This window comes from Eptatretus burgeri, chromosome 5, assembly GCF_056783735.1.
Source record: "Eptatretus burgeri isolate ZD-2024b chromosome 5, Ebu_testis_v1, whole genome shotgun sequence".
NCBI classification, from domain to species: domain Eukaryota; kingdom Metazoa; phylum Chordata; class Myxini; order Myxiniformes; family Myxinidae; genus Eptatretus; species Eptatretus burgeri.
The window spans coordinates 46,709,374-46,725,132 of NC_140965.1; the positions used below are offsets into that span (position 1 = coordinate 46,709,374).

The 15,759-nt window shown below is 42.6% G+C and overlaps 1 protein-coding gene across 3 annotated transcripts in view; it reads left to right on the forward strand.

Annotated features, from left to right (window-relative positions):
* The window catches only part of LOC147026370 (sodium/potassium-transporting ATPase subunit beta-1-interacting protein 3-like), a 298,816-nt gene that overhangs the window by 101,023 nt on the left and 182,034 nt on the right, over positions 1 to 15,759 (forward strand). The gene's annotated exons all lie outside the window — the stretch shown is intronic.

Consider the following 15,759-nt stretch of genomic DNA (forward strand, 5'->3'; position numbering starts at 1 on the left):
CAATGCAGGACTGTACCTATTTGTTCTTCCATTTGATTTGAATTGAATTTGTTTTAATCCCATTCTCAATTCAATTGAATAACAATAAACGTCAAAGGTCCACGTCATTGGTCCGATCAAAGCGGAACATCTTTGTTCCCGGTCATCACTGCATGCATCCTCCTCTCTCTTTCCCGGTCATCACAGTTATGTCTATTTTTAATGTGGTAACACACCAGAACACATACACTTGACGAAACAAGTCCTGGTGAGGGTCTGCAATCTCTGGTTGCTTTTTTTTTCTTGTTAAAATTTGTTTTTACATGTGTGAAATTTTAATTTTGATTGCACAATGAAATTGCTTGTCAATTATGTGTGAAAACACTTTGCATTAAATGGTGTTGCTATTATTTCATGGGAAGCAATAATTTGTTGGTTCAGCAATACAGTGCATGGAGTGCAGTAAATATAGCCACAGAGTTATATGTGATAGTATGTACATTCAGGGATGTTGAGAGGGGTAGGGGGCGTGGGGGGGAGGGGGGCGGGTGTCGCTCCCTCGGTGCCTGGGGTCCGTTGAAGGGCCCAAGCTTTTCCTGTAACTGTAATTTTTTAACACAAATCTAAGAGAGAAAGGGCGGGGGTGGGGGCTCCGAGGTTGTTGGCTTCAGGGCCCTTGCTGGCTCTCGATGCCCCTGTCTACAGCAGATAGTCCCCGGACTTATTTTAACAATCCAAGGCGGGATGTAGACAGAACAATTCCATGTTAAACGCGAACATATGAAGACTAACAGACTTGAAAATGGTTTTATCTTGTTAATACGCCACAATATTCTATTCTAGCAAATACCACCCATCGCATCGCTGACAGGAGCACTGAGAAGGGGGAAAAAGAGGGGGAAAATAGAGAGGGGTGGGTGGAGAGTGAGGAGATCGAGGGGGAAAGAGAGAGGAGAGAGGGGGAAAGAGAGAGGAAAGAGAGGGGGAAAGAGAGAGAGAGGAGAGGGGGAAATAGAGGAGAGAGAGGGGGAAATAGAGAGGAGAGAGGGGAAAATAGAGAGGAGGGAGGGGGAAATAGAGAGGTGGAAAGGGGAAATAGAGAAGAGAGAGGAAAGAGAGAGAGGAGAGAGGGGGAAAGAGAGAGGAAAGAGAGAGAGAGGAGAGGGGGAAATAGAGCAGAGATGGGGAAATAGAGGAGAGATGGGGAAATAGAGAGGAGGGAGGGGGAAATAGAGAGGTAGAAGGGGGAAATAGAGAAGGGAGAGGAAAGAGAGAGAGAGGAGAGGGGGAAATAGAGAAGAGAGAGATGAAAGAGAGAGAGAGGAGAGGGGGAAATAGAGAGGAGAGAGGGGGAAATAGAGAGGAGAGAGGGGGAAATAGAGAGGAGAGAGGGGAAAATAGAGAGGAGGGAGGGGGAAATAGAGAGGCGGGAGGGGGAAATAGAGAGGAGGGAGGGGGAGTAAGGAAGAAGGGAGAATAAGAAGGAAGGGAGAGTGAGGAAGTTGGGAGGTGGGGGGGGAGGGGGAGGGAAGGCAGCGAAAGGTGAGAGGAAGGGAAGGCAGACGTGTGGTAGAGTGTCAATTACGATTCATTCTGTCTTATCAAAATGATTCTGCCTAGAATAACAGTGAAGATGGAAATTAAAACATTGCCTGAAATCCATTTTATGCAGGCCATACTATAAATACCACCCAGAGACAAACAACGCCCGGACGCGTTCCGAGACAGACACACACACACACACACACACACACACACACACACACACACACACACACACACACACACACACACACACACACACACACACACACACACACACACACACACACACACACACACACACACACAGACATTTATTAGTAAATATTAAAAGAGGAAGAAACCTCACAATCAGAAGGATGTTCCTGCCCACTCTCGCTTTCCTTTCCATTACTACACATGGAGATAGTTTTGCTTCGGCCTAAGTCACATTTGCCACGGCGGCCATGGGGTCTCCAAAATCTACGGCCACTAGCAATTATACGGCGGCCGCAGTATTTCCACCGTCACACAATGTAGCAGTCACATATGTTTTTATTTTTCGGGGAGCCGCACGGCGTATTTATAAATTGTGGAGACCGAAAACGTGGGGTTACCGTACGGTCTTTGATTTGATGTCGCACGGTGACCTTAGGGCGTTCCTGCAGCGGCTATAGAATTTTCAAGGCAGGCACAAGGCGACTGCAGGGGGGCCCTAAGGCGAACGTGCGGCCAGACGGACGGTAACGAATGGGTTAATTATTTATTTATTTTTTGCCAGTTTTTTTTTTCGGCTTGTCGAATTGCTACGGCGAACGTAGAAATGAAAAAGGTTATAATTCCGCGTTATAATTCCACGGCGACCTTACGGCCTGTAAAATATAGCCATACGGTGTAGGGCCACCCCGAGGCCACCTTAGAAACTCTGCGGCCGCCGCACGTTTCTGTCAATTCAGAGGGCGTACGGCCGCCGTATCCTCGCTGTCGAGCAAATGTGACTTAGGCCTTACTTTTCGTGGAAGCCTTTCAAGTTATGTTTTTCTTTAAAAGTTGTTTTCTATTGGCACTATTTTTGCACCTTTCGTAATATTACACCATTAACCACACCCATTTAGGTGTGCTGGCACATGCTACCACACCCCCCACCGCCCACAATGTTGATTGGTAGGTGTGGTCCTGCCCACTCTCGTTCCCTTCCAATTACTCGGCATAGAGATAGTTTTTCTTACATTTTGTGAAAGCCTTTCAAATTCAAGTTATGAAAATTTCGACTAGTCGTGGACCGCAAAACAATGTTGTAGATTCGTGTTGAAAACAAGTCCTGAGCTTAAACCAATTTTGAGTTCGACTCTAAAGAAGATAAGAATAAGAAGAATGACAAAACAGCTATTTTGGCTCGGTCAATTATGTATTTTAACGATGTTGTCCAACAGTTTAATTGACATTGGATGTGAAATCCTTCACAGACAACTGGTAGGTACTTTATAGCTTGGAGGTTTCAAAGATTGTATCTCGGTTGATTTGTTGTTGTTTTTTGAGGATTTGTCTTGCGTTAAACCTATGGATTGTCCGGGTCATTGAGGAAGGAGTTCAGGTTTTTTTTTAGGTCAGCAGACGGTGGGGAAGCTACGAAGAAGGAGCTGATAATGTAATTGTGATGACTAAGGCCAGGCAAGAAAATAGAATTTTCGGAAGGGAAAAGTTAAACATATTCAATGCCAATGCAACGAGTTTAAATAATATGATGGAAGAGCTTGAAGTCAAATTGGATCTCGAGGAGTATGATATGGTTGCAGTAAGTGAGACATGGTTTAAGGAGGAGATTAACTGGAAGACAGGATTATAAGACTTCAAGGTATATCGGTGTGACAGGAAGGAGGAAATAGGACGAGTAGCACTCTGGATAAAGGAAAGCATTACATCAAGAGAAAGGGGTGGCATTACGGAGGGAATTAAGGTAGAAGATTCTGAATTGATTGAGATTAGAGATTGTAAAAACAGTAAGATACTGCTAGGATGCTTTCATTGGGCTCCAGGTGTGAAGGAAGAGGATTAAGGAGGGGTACATGAAGAATTCAAAGGGGCATGTGGTAAGGGAAGAGTGTTGATTCTGGGGGATTTTAACTTGCCAAGTATAGATTGGTTCCAGGAACAGGGAAAGGGCAGAGCTGATGAGGATTTCTGAGACTTAGTCCAGGATTGCTTTTTAACCCAGTTTGTAAATAATCCCACTGTCGTTAGTGCAGTGTTATGTCAGGTCAGGTCAGGAATGGGAGCATGTGCCAGAGTAGTGCGTCGCTGCGACCACTTTCTGTACTCAAGGGGCCTTCATCTGGCCATCCCCCAGGCAGATGCCTGGCCCGTCCCCAGTTCCTTGAGATGCTGATCAACCTGCTGTATCCACGAGGAACGTGGTCGGCCCGTTGGCCTCCTCTACTCATGAGGCTCTTTCACTGAGAGAATCTGGTGAGCAGGATCAGTGTCAGGAAAACGGGCCACATGTCCATACAGCCGCAGCTGACGCTCACTAACTATGCAGGTAACAAATCTCATTTGAGTCTCTCCCAGCAACCGCTCGTTCGACACAAAGTCCGACCAGTGATAGCCAAGGATTCTCCCAAGGGACCTGGTCCCAAAGGAATGAAGTCTCCATCTCAGATCCCTGGTCAGAATCCAAGTCTCACATCCGTAGAGCAAGACTGGAAGCACCATGGACATGAAGACTCAGACTTTCGTCCTCCTGCACAGGTAGCGACAGCACCACACCCCATGATCCAGTGAATCCGTGACTCCCCATGCCCGACCCAGGCATCTATTGACCTCCTGGCTCACAGCCAGCAGAGACAAGAATATCACTGCCAAGGAAAGTGAATCTATCCATGACCTCAATGTCCTCACGACAAACAGATACAGACAAGAAAGCAGCATCCAAGATGTCATTGAAAGCCTGGATCATAGTTTTGACCCAGGAAACCCATAATCCCAGTGGCTCTGACTCCACATTCAGCACATCGAGGACCCCCAAAAGGATCTCCAGAGTCTCCACAAAGATGACTGCGTCATCTGTTAAATCAAGGTCAGAGATCTTGACATTCCCAAATGATGCACTGCAGCTTGATCTCTCTGACATCCTCCCCAGAATCCAGTCCATACAAGTTCTGAAAAGTGTGGGGGCTAGTACACACACATAACAAATTCCAGTAACAACTGGAAATACATCGGAGATGGTACCATCACATCTCACAGCACTCTCAGTACCAGAGTACAGTTCAGACATCAGATTGATCAGTTTTGGTGGCACCCCATGAAGACCAAGAATCCTCCAGAGGGCATCCTGATTCACTGAATTGAATGCTTTGCAGAGATCAATATAGGCTGCAAGCAGCCCCTGCCAAAACTCTCATCTGCATTCAGTGAGGACCCGAAGGGCAAGGATACAGTCAATCGTTGACCTCTTTGGTGTAAAGCCTGACTGATCTGGGCACTCGTGCTTAAGCAGATGGTGGCGAACCTGATCATGAATTACCCGAGCAAAGACCTTGCCCGGCACTGAGAGCAGCGTCACCCCTCGGTAGCTGTTGCAGTCCTGGCGATCACCAGTGTGACCACTCCTCATTTTCATAAATGCCAAGGTGAGCCAATGAAAAAAGCCAAGAATTCACAAGGTTTCTGAAAAGCGATGGTAATAGAAAACCTATACGCCAAGAAAACCTATAGAAAACCAAGACGCCAAGGTGAACAACGAATAGCCAAGATCTTGTGAAAAAGCCAAGGAGTGGTCACACTGGTGATCACCCTTCCCTTTCCAGAGAGGGACAACAAGGCCCCTCTTCCAGTCAGTTGGGATGATGCCTGTGTTCCAGGCAGAGCACAGAACTGCATGCAACGACATGAGTACAGCATTTCTACCAGCCTTGAGAAGTTTAGCATGGATGTCACAGATCCGAGGAGCTTTACCCTATCTCAACCGGTTCACCGCAGCCTGTGTTTTTACAAACGAAGGTGGAACACAGTTCATTGGAGTGTCAGCAATGGGGATAGTAACACCCCTGACATCCAACTCAACAGCTGGTAGATCAGCCTGGTACAACTGCTCAAAGTAACCGGCCCAGCGGGCCTTCACTTCGGACTCCTCTGTCAAAAACCCTCCACCCTCCGCTCTTACTGCAGTACTCCGAGGAATGGGCTTGGATGAACGCAATGCGCGAATTCCTCTGTGAGGAGGTTGAGAATCACTTGACCATAGGTGATGCTCTACCCCCCTTACAGATTCCTTGCACATAGGCCTCCTTGTCCACCCCCAGCGCACGTGCAGTTCTATGCCTCAACTCCCTGAACAGCTCGGCTCTGCCATTAAGGCTGGCCCTGTGACTCTGGTCAATGGTATCCAGTGTCCCTTTAGAGACAAAATTCTTCTTCGCCCTACGGTGAGTTCCAAGACGTCCACATAATATCTTTTTTTCCTTTACATAATTTTTTAAGTCATGACCCAATTATAGACATTTCAACGTTTTTCAGCAAAGCTCAACCAAGGTAACCCCAATTAGAACGACATTGCCCTCTTTAGATAGCCAGGAGCAAGCCACTTTTACACTTATTTTACATCATATCCCTCCGATTTGAACGGCCCGAAATATAGTCCGAAAACAGTTCAGAATGTTCCGAAAAAAACATATGGCCATCATTTGATCGCGGACCAAAGGTAAGTCATGGGCCATCGCCAAGGGTAAGCCTCCCCATGTCGGGGGAGACAAACCCTGGCGGTCACTTTGTCATCACAGATATATAAACAAATAATACAAGCACCACTTTACACCACTCCAGCTGATGCTTGGCATTGCGCATGGTGATCCTCGGCTTGTGTGTGGTTGCTCCACCACGGAAACCCATTTCATGAAACTCTAAGTGAACAGTACTTGTGCTGACATTGCTTGCAGAATTAGTTTAGAACTCTGTAGTGAGTGTTGCAACCGACGACAGATGATTTTCCCATGCTACGCGTTTCAGCAATCATTGTTCCTGTTCTGTGAGCTTGTGTGGCCTACCACTTCTCCGGCTGAGTTGTTGCTCCGAGACATTTCCACTTCACAATAACAGCTAATACAGTTGACTGGGGCAGCTCTAGCAGGACAGAGATTTGACGAAGTGACTTGATGGAAAGGTGGCATACCATGACGGTGTCACGTTGAAAGTCACTGAGCTCTTCGGTGCGGCACAATCTGCTGCCAATGTTTGTGTTTGGAGATTGCGTGGCGGTGTGCTTGATTTTATACACATCAGCAATGGGTGTGCCTGAAATAACCGTATTAACAAATTAGAAGGGGTGTCCACATACTTTTGGCCATGAAGTGTGTGTATATATGTGTATATATATGTATATATATATATATATATATATATATATATATATATATATATATATATTCTCCATATCCTTCCTTTCCCCTCATGTTCCATTTCCTCTTCTGCTTCCCCTTCCTTGTCTTTTCCTCCCCCCCCCTGACCCTGACCCACTGTCCTCTCCTCCTCCGCTTACTCCCCCCCCTCACCACTCCACTACTTTTATAAACAGATTAATGGTGTCGCTATTGGTACAAAAATGGGTCCAAATAACACAAATCTCTTTGTCGGTTTCATTGAATAACAGATTCTTTTTGCTCTCAATTTCATGGCACGACACCAGATTTCTGTGGATGCTACATTGATGATTGTATTGGACTCACCTCCGGTTACAGATTTAAACTTGAACGATTTATAAACTTCATCAATGCCCTCCATCAACCTCTTAATTATACATGGGAGATTTCAGATACCTGCGTCACATTTTTAGATATCCAAATCTTTATGGTTGATACCGGTTTAATGATTACTGTTCACTACAAACCAACAGATTCACACAGGTATCTAATGTACTCATCTTCTCATCCTTTACATCTCCTGGATTGCATTCCTTATTCTCATTTTCTGAGGCTCTGGCAATAATGATTTGGATTTTGGATCTAAACCCATTGAGATGTCAGTTTTTCACAGATCGTGGCTATCCGAGCTCACTCGTAGATAATTCTCTTATCCTTGTTCGACCAATCAACAGACAAAATCTCCTTCTTCGAAAAACAAAACCTGAGAATGAACAAATTCCTCTTACTTTGGTGAATCATCCCAACAGCCTTACAGTAAAAAGAATCATACATCGTCCCCCAAAAAACTTTATAATCCTACAGAATGACACAGAAACCACTTTCATCTTCTCTCGACGACCTAGTTTTTCATTCAAATGAGATAAAACTTTGCGAAATAATCTGGTCAAAAGCACACTACCTTCTCATCTCCCCACTTGAACATTCAAATATTTCCATAGTTGTTGTAATACTTGTGATTTTTATCAACCATACAACATCAATATCAGGACAAAGCACACCACCACTCACAAAGATCATTTCACTTGTACCACCTTCAAGGTAATTTTCTGTATTTTATGCTCACTTTGAAACAAAATTTACATCGATGAAACTGGACGAGGGCTTGGAGACCACTGTAGAGAACACCTCAATGATGTTAGAACTAATAATGATGATGTTTGTCAACCAGTTTCTCATATGCCTGGTGTTGGCTTAATGGTTTGGATGGTGGGCTTGGGATCCGAGGATCCTGAGTTCAAATCTCTCTCGGCTATTGAATTAATACCAGGTAGGGTTGACTCTGCCTGTCATCCTTCCGAGGTCGGCAAAATGAGTGTCAGCTTGCTGGTATCCTGTCAGAGTGGCGACCCGTCCAGGATTGTGCCCAATAGCCAAGGACACTGCGTAGGTGTCACCAACTCTCTGCCCATAGAATGATCCCGATGGATGGATGGATGGTTTCTTGTCACTTCAATCAGGCAGGACACGCTATTCATCACATGTCTCTGTGGTTTGTTACTCCACCCAGGTAGCAATGATTCCTGGAAACTTAAAGAACAGTATTACATCCACAAACACAGTATACCTACCTGTATAAAAATGGGGGGGGGGGGGGGGGAGATGATATGGATCAGTAGTTTATGCTAATGCATGTATACATGGGTGCACGGGGGCATGGTTAAGGCGAGTGATGTGACCGCCCTTGTTCCGATGCTGTGCTGTGCTGTGTTGTGCCCATGTCCGGATTAAATCTGTTGTTCCCACTTCAGAATCTTCGTCCCTGCCTATTGAGTACATTGGAGTTGTGTTTTCACCCCTGTCTGCCTGTTTGTTACTTGCAAAATCGAAGATTTTTCAAGTATATTGGTCAGTCGATTTTGTTATTCTGTCTGTTTGTCTGTCTGTTGATCGTGCTCTGCGTGACATCTTTTTCTTGTTTGTTTGTTTGTTTGTGAACAAAATATCTCAAAAAGTTGTTGACGGATTTGGACAAAATTCTGTGGAGAGCTTGGGTATATGACAAGGACGAAATGACTAGATTTTGGTGAAGATCCAAATCTGGTCTGGATCTGAGAATTTTAAACGTGATTCTTCACCACTGGGAGATCGGGCCAAACATGACATATAGCAGGATATCTCAAAAAGTTGGGGACGGATGCGGACGACGTCTGGTGAGCTGGTTAGGTATGTAACAAGAGAGAATTGATTTGATTTTTGGGGAAGATTCAAATCTGTATGCGGATGCGAGAATTTATTAAAAGTGATTCTTCACCATTGAGTGTGGTGTGATAAGGGCTGAAAATATTGAGCACGATATTTCAAATAGTTATCGACGGATTCTTACAAAACTTGGTGGACGAGTTGGTTAGGTGTCAAGAACAAGCTCATTAAATTTTAGTTCAGGTCTGAATCCAGATCCTGTCTATCAGTGGGATAAAAAACTTAAACTAATCAGCCTGGCGGAGGTATGCTCTTTACCGAGTGCCCTTCTCGTTTCTTTTGTCTTCCTTTGCCACCAAAGCAGACCGCTAATTTTGTGCTGAATTTAGCGAGCATATTATCACAGACGTCTAGTTTTTGTTCCAGCTGTATAGTTGTCATACTGCAGTTTATCCAGAAATCTGGTGCCTGAATTTAATAATTTTTTAATCTCTGCCACCAATGGTGAATAGGGGTTATGTTTTCACCCCTGTCTGTTTGTTTGTCTGTCTGTGAACAGGATATCTAAAAAATTATGGATGGATTCAGACGAAATTTGGTTGACAGTTTAGGTGTGTGACTAGGGTGAAATGAATAGACCTTGTTGATGATCCGGATCTGGATACTACAATTACAAAGAGTGTATGGATTATTTTTTTCTGTCCCTATTTTGTCTTCTTCAGTGTTCAAAGCTGTAAAATTGCAATATTGAAGACTTCAGAATGCTGTGAATGTCACTGGATGTTTTGACAGTGTATTCATCCAATACCTCGCTTATTTGGAACATCTATGTTTGGACACATGATATGAGAGTTTTGGAGGCAAAGGATGATGAGGAAGCATAGTTTTGATTCTGCATGCTTATGTAACAAAATGGAGATATATACATAATATTATCTGATTCTGTCAAGTCGTGCCCAACTTCTGGTGACATTAATAATCAGATTTCTCCAAACATCCCGATGCTGTAGCTCTGACAGAGACACCTTGGCTGCAGCCCTTATCCTTTCCATCTAGCACATACAAGGCTGCCTCCTCTTTTTTTCCTTCAACCAAACCCAACATGGTTGATTTCTATTTGTATACATATTATACACATAAAATTGGTGGAATTTCTGATACCTCTCCCTCCCCCACTTCCCACACATCCACCTTATACATTCCCAATCAATATTTCCTGTTTTCCCTTTCCTCTCTCCTGGGTCATGTTTGTAAATATTCACTCTGCAAACAAAATGATAATAAAGGGAGTTTGTGTCATCCGAGATACATTTAAGACCAAATTGATTGCTATATCATTTGGAAATTTGATATCACTTGTTTTGGGTATAATTTAATTTCATCATGAGGTGGTATTTGCATGCTGTTGTGATTCATTAATTTGGAGCCAGACATGAATGCGCATCAGCTGAAATTATGTTGTGTGGACAAAGGCTCGGTCCTGGCTGTTCTGCAAGCTTTGTTTTAATCAGCGAACTACACAAACTATGTTTTAAGGTACTGGTATAACTGACTGTAAAGGGAGTTATGGGGAAAGTAGTCCTCCAATTGTGCAATTACAATCACGACACCAGGACATGATTTTATATGGCAATGCATTAAATTATGACATAACGTATTAAAAAAAAATGGGATTTATTCCAGATACCTCGTTAAGGTAGCTTTCTTGTAAATGCTGCCATATGACATGAGCATTGAACTCTCAAAAAGCTATTGATTCACAAAATGTGCTGAAAAGTAGAATGCCATTCCATAAGGTCTTGCACTCAACAAAGACAAGAATTAAATTGTACCCAAGCAGGGCAAAATCGGTAAAGGCAATCCCCACTGGATAAAAACCATCGTATCTGAGTCCTTTGATAATAATAACTTGTATAAAGATGGTGTGTTCCTTTGCTTCAGAACCATGAGTTAAGTCGTGTTATTATGTCCATATTATGGAAAGTAGATGGAACAGATTCCTATGCATTTTGATAAAAAAAATTTAATTTACATTCGAGGAACCTCTTACAGACCCATCATCGAGGGCTCAAAGAATGACAGGACTGGCTTTTAAAAAGTAATATGAACCTCTAATATTATGGACCCCAGGAAATGTGATTAGAATTGCCCATGTAATAAGAGTGGCAGAGCAAATGTAAAAAGTGCAGATACCATGAAAAATGGGGGAAAACCAAGATTGGAATAAATGTAATATACATGTATATATGTATGTGTATGTACAGAGATATATATGTGTATATACATAGATATATATATATATATATATATATATATATATATATATATATATGTATGTATGTATGTATATATTGTATATATAATATATATGTGTATATATATATATATGTATGAATGTATATATGTATATATATATATATATATATATATATATATATATATATATATATATATATATATATATATATGTATGTATGTATATATGTATATGTATGTATATATGTATATATATATATATATGTATATATTGTATATATAATATATATATATATATATATATATATATATATATATATATATATATGTATATATAATATATATATATATATATATATATATATATATATATGTATATATATATATATATATATATATATATATATATATATATATATATATATATATATATATATATATATATATATATATATATATATATATATATATATATATATATATATATATATATATATATATGTATGTATATATTGTATATATAATATATATCTCTTCTTCCTCTTTCGGCTTGCTCCCGTTAGGGGTCGCCACAGCGGATCAACCGTCTCCATTTCGCTCTATCCTCCACATCTTCCATTGACACTCCAACCACCCGCATGTCCGCCCTCACCGCATCCATGAACCTCTTCTTTGGCCTTCCTCTTCTCCTCCTGCCTGGCGGCTCCATCTTCAGCATCCTTCTCTCGATATACTCCGTTTCCCTCCTGTGCACATGTCCAAACCATCTCAATCTCGCCTCTCTCACTTTGTCTCCAAACTGTCCTACCTGCGCTGTCCCTCTAATATACTCATTTCTTATCCTATCCATCTTCGGAACTCCCAACGAGAATCGCAGCATCTTTAACTCTGCCACTTCCAGCTCAGATTGCTGTCTTATTGTTAGTGCCACCGCCTCCAAACCATACAACATAGCTGGTCTCACTACTGTCTTATATACTTTACCCTTCACTCTTGCAGCTACCCTTCTGTCACAAATCACTCCTGCAACTCTTCTCCACCCACTCCATTCTGCCTGCACACTCTTTTTCACTTCTCTCCCACACTCTCCGTTACTTTGGACAGTTGATCCCAAGTATTTAAACCAATCCACCTTCCCCACCTCAACTCCTTGCAACCGCACCATACCACCACCCTCCCTCTCATTTACGCACATGTACTCCGTCTTACTCCTACTGACTAACATTCCCCTTCTCTCCAGTGCGTACCTCCACCTCTCAAGGCTCGATTCAGCCTGCTCCCTACTCTCCCTACAGATCATGATGTTATCTGCGAACATCATAGTCCATGGAGACTCCAGTCTGATCTCGTCCGTCAACCTGTCCATCACCATTGCAAACAGGAAAGGGCTCAGAGTCGATCCTTGGTGCAATCCCACTTTTACCTTAAACCGGTCCGTCATTCCCACCGCACACCTCACCGCTGTCACACTGTCCTCATACATATCCTGCACGATCCTCACATACTTCTCCAACACTCCTAACTTCCTCATACAATACCACAACTCCTCTCTTGGCACCCTATCGTAAGCTTTCTCTAAACCCACAAACACACAATGTAACTCCTTCTGGCCTTCCCTATACTTCTCCATCAACATTCTCAAAGCAAACATCGCATCAGTGGTGCTCTTTCCTGGCATAAACCCATATTGCTGCTCACAAATCGTCACCTCTCCTCTCAACTGAGCTTCCACTACTCTTTCCCACAACTTCATGGTGTGGCTTAACAACTTTATCCCTCTGTAATTTCCACAGCTCTGCACATCACCCTTATTCTTGAAAATCGGAACCAGTACACTTAATCTCCACTCCTCCGGCATCCTCTCACATCCATAATATATATATATATATATATATATATATATATATATATATATATATATATATATATATATATATATATATATATATATATACTATATATATATATATGTATGTATATATTGTATATATATTTTATATATATATATATATATATATATTATATATATATATATATGTATGTATATATTGTAAATATATTGTATATGTGTGTCTATATACATATATATATATATATATATATATATATATATATATATATATATATATATATATATATATGTCTTTATGTTACAGGTTACATACACACAACAGGCATTTTTTAAGGCCATTTTCCCTGCTAGAGTGGGGGTTAGCCTTGCGAGCTCCATGACATTATTCTCCACTTTGACTTATTTTCTGCATCTCCCCTTGTTAACCCCATCACCTGCATTTCTTCTTCCACCACCTTTAGCCAAGTCTTTCTCAGTCTTCCCCGTCCTCTACTTATTTCTACATACATTTCCATCACCCAGTCACTTCATCCTTCCTCAACACATGACCCAACCATCTCAACCCGTTTCTCTTCACAACAACCATCGCAGGCTCTATTCCCATTATCTTCCACAATTCATCATTTCTCTTCCTCTCTCTCAACGATATTCCGCACATCCACTGAACCATTTGCATTTCCACTCTTTGCAGCCTTCATTGCTGTTCTATGTTCATTACCCTTGTCTCGCTCTCATAAATTGTAGCACTTCTCACACATGCAGCACACACCTTTCCTTTTAACCTCAACGACACTTCCCTCCTCGTCAACACGCCACTCGGTTTTCAAAACGTCTTCCATGCACATCTCACTCTCACAACCGTTGCCGAGTCTGATCCACCTTCTCCATTCAGCGTGTCTCCGAGGTCTCAAAATGTTTTCACACCTTCCAACTTCATGCTATCTCCAAGATTCAACTCAACATTTCCTCCATCTGCAACTCCCTCTATGCACACCGTGCACTTGGATGTAGCTACCACACTGTGAATGACACTCTCACACCACAACATTTTCAATGAACCCACTCAGCACACATTGTACACTGAATGGAGTTCAGTCCGCCACCCTTCCTGCACACAGCACACGGCCACTTCCCAGTCCTTTCCACCTCACCACATGCTTTACCACTTGCCATCACCTTTGTCTTTCCGATATTCACCTTCAAACCTTTTGCCTCCATACATTCCTTCCACTAATTCATCTTCTCCTGCAGTCCATCCCTACTCTCCGCAATCAACACCAAATCATCTGCGCACAACAACTCCCACGGTAAACCCTCCTTTGCGCTCCGAGCCAGCACCTCCATCACAACTACAAATAGAAGTGGACTTGGTACCGACCCCTGGTGCACCCCTACCTTCACCTCAAACTCACCACTATTCCCATCCTTCGTCCTTACAGCTGTGCGCTCTCTCGTGCGTTGCCATCACTACTCTGATCAACCATTCCTCCACTCCTAACTTCCTCAATGCCCATGTCATTACTTTGCGTGAAACCCGATCGAATGCTTTGTCGGAATTAATAAACCCAAGAAAAAACTTCTTCCTCTTCTCCATGTACTTCTCCTGCAACTGCCTTACAATGAAATTGCATCTGTCATTGCTCTTTCCGGCATAAATCCAAATTGCATTTCGTCAATCTTCACCTTCTTCCTTATCCTCTTCTCCAACACCCATTCCAATACCCTCATTCCATGCTCCAGCAACTTTATTGCTCTATAGGAGCCACAGTCCAGAGGGTCACCTTTCCCCTTGTACAGAGGGACGAGGGTACCCAGTTCCCAATCCACTGGAATGCGGCCTTCTTTCACCACCAGATTACAGATCTCTGTCATTCTCTTCACACCCCAACTTCCCACTGCCTTCAACATATCTCCCACAACTCCCGTCGGCCCTCCTGCTTTTCTACTCTTCATTGCTCTTGTAGCTTCCTCAACTTCCTTCACAGTTATCTTCTCTGCTGGTCCTAAAACCGGGTTACTCTCGATGTTGCTATCCCATTCATTTTCTACATTCAACAGCCTTTCCATATATCTCTTCCATCTTCCTTTAATTCCATCTGAGTCCACAACGATTTGTCCCACTTCATCTTTCAAGCAACTCACCCACGTCACATCGAACCTCACTTTTGCTATTTGCTTTGCAATCCTAAATACCGCTCTCTGACCCTTTTCCAAATCCAACTGTTCTCTGAGCATTTTCCTATGTGCCTTCTTTGCCTTTGCTACCTCATTCTTTGCAGCCTTCTTAACTGCCTTATAACTTCCGTACACTGCCTCTTCTGCCACCCTACCTTTTGCTTCCTGCCACTCCTTGAGCTTTTTCCGCTTCTCGTCAATCCTCTATCCAACTTCATCATCCCACCACCATGTTTCCATGTGCCTCGGTGGTCCTTTTGTCCATCGACATACCTCACCGACGATTCCCAACAGACTATCTTTGATTGACATCCAACCACTTTCAAGCTCAACCACATCATCCTCTACCATACTCAACCTCTCTCTTCATGCCTCCTTCACTGTCACCTCTTTCATCCTCCACATCTTCATCCTTGG